General features: G+C 48.6%; 1 pseudogene; it reads right to left on the bottom strand.

Annotated features, from left to right (window-relative positions):
- Positions 1-1,580: 1,580 nt before the first annotated feature.
- Positions 1,581-2,797, bottom strand: LOC125530867 (annotated as a pseudogene).
- Positions 2,798-6,926: the final 4,129 nt, after the last annotated feature.

The raw sequence follows: 6,926 nt of genomic DNA, 5'->3' as shown, positions 1-6,926 counted from the left end.
ACCCGTCGGCCGCCGCGCCTGCCGCCACAGCTGGAGGGGTCCTTTTTGTCAATTTGATTTACAACTAGTCTTTTTTATTAATTCGTCTCGCCAAGTGGTCTTTTTGGACAAAAAATCCGGGCTGGGGGAATGACTTTGGCGTTCTTGCCGCCGTTTTGCGCTGCCATAGCTGTCGCCAGCATCTGCCGTGGTGACGGGGTCCTCCGGGTGTCTCACGCGTGACTGACAAAGTATGGAACCTGGGCGGTGACTGTCCGCGGCCATGTGGATGGTGTGGCGGTCGGATTTGATGTCGAGCTACTACGGCTTGGCCTTGTCCATGGTCGCCCCATCGTTGTTGGCCTGATTCAAATCTGGATAGCTTGGTGGTGGTGATCCTGATCCGATCGGCTCGAGTGGTGGTGGCGGCAAAGACTTACTGTGACTTTACGACGGTGGTGGTCACCGAAATGTCTTCCGGAGGATTCATCTCTCCTGATTCGATGGTTAACTTTCGGTAGTGAGATGCAAACTATGGACAGACTCAATGTAGAGGGATGGTTGTGCAGTGACGGCGGTCACACATCGCATGTACTTGTTGGGATCATGGTCAAGTGGTGTAGAAAATACATGAGTGACTTCGATGCTACTCGAGCATCTGGTCTCGAAATCCGCAACGAAAGACTAGGTCTGAACCAAGTTGTTATACCTATCAATGATAAAAAATCGTAATTACCTTGTTAAATGATTGCTCAAATATGTTCGGATTAATTCTTTATGGTGGAAACCTAGATTTTGGTCTTAGTGGTTGGATCCGGTGATGATGGCGCTTCAGCATTACTCCCTTCTTGAAGGCATTGCTGTTGTAGAACTTCGACGTCCGTGTGGTGTCACTAGACGATTGGTGCATATATGATCATTGTTGCAGGGATTGCGGATCTGATCGCTCTGTTTTTTCCTCGCAGACACATAGCTTTGGTCTTGTATGACTTTGCTATTTTATTTTATTTTATGAATACGTGAAGCTTGCTTATCTTTTCATTGATAGTAGGAAACGAAATGAGTGCATAACAAGGTACAACACATGGTATGGACATAAACTAGGATGAGCATGCCCCTTAAAGCATAAAGACGAGGAATGCTCAACCCAAACAACAGAAAAACCACGCTAAATCCACTAAGCCTACAACTAGAGCAAACCGGCATGACATCGATCATCTCCAAAGCAAACACCGGGGCGCCGCCGTCCGATCCGAAGAACCGGACCAAAGATTTGCTAGTAACGGACGTGCTTTTGTGTGTATGTTGGTGTTAAACTGCGTACATCCTATCTATGGAGAGACCAGTTACGTGCTCATCGAGTTTGTATTTTTTTATGCTTTATTTTAACTCAATAAAATCAATCCTTTATATATAAAAAAGAACTGCCAAGATTATTCAAGAGGCATGATGCCGAAGAGGATAAAGCAAGAGCATGGGACGACTGGAAGGACGAAAACCCACGCCGCGCAGGCAACAAGACAATCACTATCTGCTGCTAAGTTGTGAGCTATTGACACAGTAGTGAAGACACCACGTGATAACACTTGTGTTATTTCCCTTCTCATGTTTGCTGATCATGACTGACGTTCATAGTACAATATTTTATAGAAATGTTGTGCAAGCTGTGCTTATTAATATAGCATTTGTCGTCCTGAACCCGCTAGTTCTTTTTTTTTTTGAGGTACTGAACCCGCTAGTTCTGATCTGCGGTTGCCGGTGTCAGCGCCAACCCCGATCCTCTGAACTTGTTCTTGGTGATCTCATCCATCCTTCTCGCCATCTCCGGCGTCAGGTGGTTCTTCCAGTCGCCAACGACACCGCGCCGGAAGAATATGTTGTTCGCCACTGACGTCTCGGTCATGGCGGTCTTCCCGGACCGGTTCACCTCTAGTCCCGCCAGGCTCTCCATGGCGCATGCCTCCACGATCTCCCTGTCTACCCTGGCCTCCCGCTCCTCTGCCGTGAACGGGCAGCCGACAAACGCAGCGAGGCGCCTCAGCTGACCGACCGTGTCGGCGGCGAGCTCCTCGTAGGTCAGGAAGAGCACCTGCTCGCACCTGCTCCGGCCTCTCCACGTGCCAGCGCCAGTAGCCCAGCACGTGCTCCCAGAAAGGCCCGAACAGCGAAACGCCGTCGCAGAACTGCAGAAGCGCCTCGCCGAGGTCCCATGGCGACGCCGCGAACCCGTTCCAGAAGTGCCAGAGCGACACGAAGCAGTCCTTGGGGTCCCGGCACAGGTACACCACCTTGCAGCCGGAGGCGGCCACGGACTCCGGCAGCGACCGGGACGGGATGTGCGTCATCAGGACCCGCGGCGCAGGGAGGGAGCTCAGGTCGGGGATCCGGCCGTTGGCGAAAACCTGGAACTCGAGGAAAGGGATGAGCTGGTGGGGGCTGTGGGCTGCGAGCGGCGCGAGCGCGGGCCCGTCCGCGGTGCGGCGGAGGGTCGCAAACAGGAGCGCCTTGAGCCAGGTGGTGCCGGACTTGGGAAAGGTGGCGAGGAAGACGTCGGTGTCGCGCGCCTTGAGGTGCCGCTTGATGACCATGGAGTTCACGACGGCCGGCGTGAACGCGTACCAGCCATCTGGGTGGTGGGTGTACGGGCGGCCGATGCCGCTGGGCGCCGTCGGGTAGGTGGACACGACCTCTAGGAGCCGGTCATAGATTTCTTTGTGGGACGCTGCCTCGTCGTCGGCTTTGGGTGCAGAGGAGGAGGATTGTGGAGAGGACGCCATGAAATTTGTGTGATTCGTGAAGGCCCGTTTGTACAGCGCTCCACTTTATGCAACGAGAATGCCCAGATGTTCCTGCTAATAAAGATCTTGTGTTCTTGTTCCTTCACTTGTTCTCTAATATCCCCTCTCTCATCAATTTTAATTGGCGGGAGTCCTTCTACCGTTTTGTCTGTCTCGCATCATCCAACCACCACCTCCTACCGTTTCCCCACCATTATTCCCGTCTGTGTCAACTATAAGAAACTGTTTAAGATAGTCTAGAATTTTCTTTTGAGTATATATAAACGGTAATGTTTGTAACCAGTGGACCGGCCGAAACTTCGGCCGGTCGAGCACGAGCTGTCAATTTAAGTGGGATCGAACGATGGATCTCGGTCCGCACTTTTCCCTTGTCCTTATCTTCAACGCCCTCTCAACAATTGTCCATCACATGTCTCTTCTTCTTTCTCCCGCACAGTGCATCACGCTCTATCTTCTCCGGCGCACGAGCTCTTGCATCTCCCGTGCCAAGACGCATCTCCCTTGCCAAGATGGGGCATGCGCAGCCGGCGTCGCCATCGATTTTCGCACACGCTTTTTTAGACAAGGTTTTTCCTGGAACTGATGTCTCCGGGTGCTCCAACGACGAGATGCGGGAACCACCCTGCCGTCATGCTGGAACCGTTTCTACGTTTGCTGGAGCAGGCTAGCGGCAGAGCTTTAACCGTTGTCGGGAAATACTACAACCGACAACGGCTGTTTGCTACGGCTAGTGTTCGAGCAAAGCTACAACGGGCATCAACAGAAGTTGGAGCCGGCCACCGGGAGAGCTGCAACCAACATCTATAAAAGCTGCAACGCTGGCGACCAGGGTGAGGCCAATGCTACACTCGGCAATGGCATTTGCTACTACCGTCGTCGTCAATTGCCGCAACCAGTTTTTAAGATCCGAAGGGTGACAATGGTGTTTGCGACCGGCATGGCAGTGCTTGGCGGTGACCGGGGGAGCGAGCTAGTAATGCAGGCGACAATGGAGCTTGCTACTACCGTCGTCAGTAAATGCCGCAACCAATTTTAGGATCCGAGGGCGACAATGGCGTTTTGTGACCTATGAAGTGCTCGGTGGCGACTGGGGGAGCGACCTAGTGCTACAACTAGAAATGGCGTTTGCTACGACCGACGCTGGAAAATGCTACAACCAGTCAACAGGGCTACGATCTCAATCGGCGAGGGGAGATGCTTGTTGGGGAACATAGTAATTCAAAAAAGAATCCTACGATCACGCAAGATCTAACTAGGAGATGCATAGCAACGAGACGGGAGAGTGTGTCCACGTACCCTCGTAGACCGAAGCGGAAGTGTTAGGTTAACGCGGTTGATGTAGTCGAACGTCTTCACGATCCAACTGATCCAAGTACCGAATGTACGGCACCTCCGAGTTCTGCACACGTTCAGCTCGATGACGTCCCTCGAACTCTTGATCCAGTAGAGCGTCGAAGAAGTAGATGAGTTTGGTCAGCACGACGGCGTGGCGACGGTGATGATGAAGTTATCCGCGCAGGGCTTTGCCTAAGCACAGCGAGAATATGACCGAAGGCGTAAACTGTGGAGGGGGCACCGCACACGGCTAGGAAACAATGTTGTGTGTTCTAGCGGTGCCCCCCATATAGGTGGGAGGGGGAGGGAGCAGTAGGAGGCGCACCCCAAGTAGGAGGAATATTACTTGGGGCCTAATCCTATTTGGCCTCCCCCCTTTCCATGTTTTTCGGAGGGAGAAGGAAGGAGGATGGGGGAGAGAAGGAAAGGGGAGACCGAATTGCCCCCCTTCCTTTCTCTCTTCTCCCTTTCCTTTATTCCCCCCTATTCGTCCATGTATGGGGCGCACCAGCCCACTAGGGGCTGGTTTGTCCCGCCCTAGCCCAATAAGGCCCATATCTTGGCCGGGGGTGCCCGGAACCCCTTTCCAGTGACCCGATACGTATCTGGTACCCCCGAAACACTTCCGTTGTCCAAATACTATCGTCCTATATATGAATCTTTACCTCTCGACCATTTCGAGACTCCTCGTCATGTTCGCGATCTCATCCGGGACTCCGAACAACATTCGGCCATCAAATCACATAACTCATACAATATAAAATCATCATCGAACGTTAAGCATGCGGACCCTACGGGTTCGAGAACTATGTAGACATGACCGAGACACCTCTCCGATCAATAACCAATAACGGAACGATGCTCATATTGGCTCCCACATATTCTACGAAGATCTTTATTGGTCAAACCGCATAACACCATACGTTGTTCCCTTTATCATCGGTCTGTTACTTGCCCGAGATTCGATCGTCGGTATCATCATACCTAGTTCAATCTCGTTATTGGCAAGTCTCTTTACTCATTCCGTAATGCATCATCCCACAACTAACTCATTAGTCACATTGCTTGCAAGGCTTATAGTGATGTGCATTACCGAGAGGGCCTAGAGATACCTCTCCGACAATCGGAGTGACAAATCCTAATCTCGATATATGCCAACTCAACAAACACCATCGAAGCACCTGTAGAGCATCTTTATAATCACCCAATTACACTGTGACGTTTGATAGCACACAAGGTGTTCCTCCGGCATTCGGGAGTTGCATAATCTCATAGTCAGAGGAACATGTATAAGTCATGAAGAAAGCAATAGTAATAAAACTAAACGATCATAATGCTAAGCTAATGGATGGGTCTTGTCATCACATCATTCTCTAATGATGTGATCCCGTCAAATGACAACACATGTCTATGGTTAGGAAACATAACCATCTTTGATTAACGAGCTAGTCAAGTAGAGGCATACTAGGGACACTCTGTTTTGTCTATGTATTCAAACATGTACTAAGTTTCTGGTTAATACAATTCTAGCATGAATAATAAACATTTATCATGATATAAGGAAATATAAATAACAACTTTATTATTGCCTCCAGGGCATATTTCCTTCAGTCTCCCACTTGCACTAGAGTCAATAATCTAGTTCACAACGCCATGTGATTTAACACCAATAGTCATCACCATGTGACCAACACCCAAAGGGTATACTAGAGTCAATAATCTAGTTCACATCGCCATGTGATTTAACACCAATAGTTCACATCACCATGTGACCAACACCCAAAGGGTTTACTAGAGTCAATAATCTAGTTCACATCGCCATGTGATTAACACCCAAAGAGTACTAAGGTGTGATCATGTTTTGCTCGTGAGAGAAGTTTAGTCAACGGGCTTGCCACATTTATATCCCTATGTATTTTGAAATTTCTATGTCTTTGTACGGAGCTACTCTAGCTAATTGCTCCCACTTTCAATATGTATCCAGATTGAGACTTAGAGTCATCCGGATAAGTGTCAAAGCTTGTATCGACGTAACTCTTTACGACGAACTCTTTATCACCTCCATAACCGAGAAATATCTCCTTAGTCTTCTAAGGATAATTTTGACCGCTGTCCAGTGATCCACTCCTGGATCAATATCGTACCCCCTTGCCAAACTCATGGCAAGGTACACAATAGGTTTGGTACACAACATAACATACTTTATAGAACCTATGGCCGAGGCATAGGGAATGACTTTCATTCTCTTTCTATTTTATGCCGTGGTCGTGTTTTCAGTCTTACTCAACTTTACACCTTGCAATACAGGCAAGAACTCCTTCTTTGACTGTTCCATTTGAACTACTTCAAAATCTTGTCAAGGTATGTACTCATTGAAAAATCTTATCAAGCGTCTTGATCTATCTTTATAGATCCTGATGCCCAATATGTAAGCAGCTTCACCGAGGTCTTTCTTTGAAAAACTCCTTTCAAATACTCCTTTATGCTTTTCAGAAAATTCTACAGCCTTTCTGATAAGTATATGTCATTCACATATACTTATCAGAAAGGCTGTAGTGCTCCCACTCACTTTCTTGTAAATACAGGCTTCACGATACGTCTATATAAAACCATATGCTTTGATCACCTTATCAAAGTGTATATTCCAACTCCGAGATGCTTGCACCAGTCCATATGGATCGCTGTGGAGCTTGCACATTTTTTTAGCACCTTTAGGATTGACAAAACCTTCTAGTTGCATCATATACAACTCTTCTTTAAGAAATCCATTAAGGAATGCAGTTTTGACATCCATTTGCCAGATTTCATAAAATG

Source organism: Triticum urartu, unplaced genomic scaffold (genome assembly GCF_003073215.2).
Source record: "Triticum urartu cultivar G1812 unplaced genomic scaffold, Tu2.1 TuUngrouped_contig_6615, whole genome shotgun sequence".
NCBI lineage: Eukaryota > Viridiplantae > Streptophyta > Magnoliopsida > Poales > Poaceae > Triticum > Triticum urartu.
This window is presented reverse-complemented; position numbering and strand designations above follow the sequence as displayed.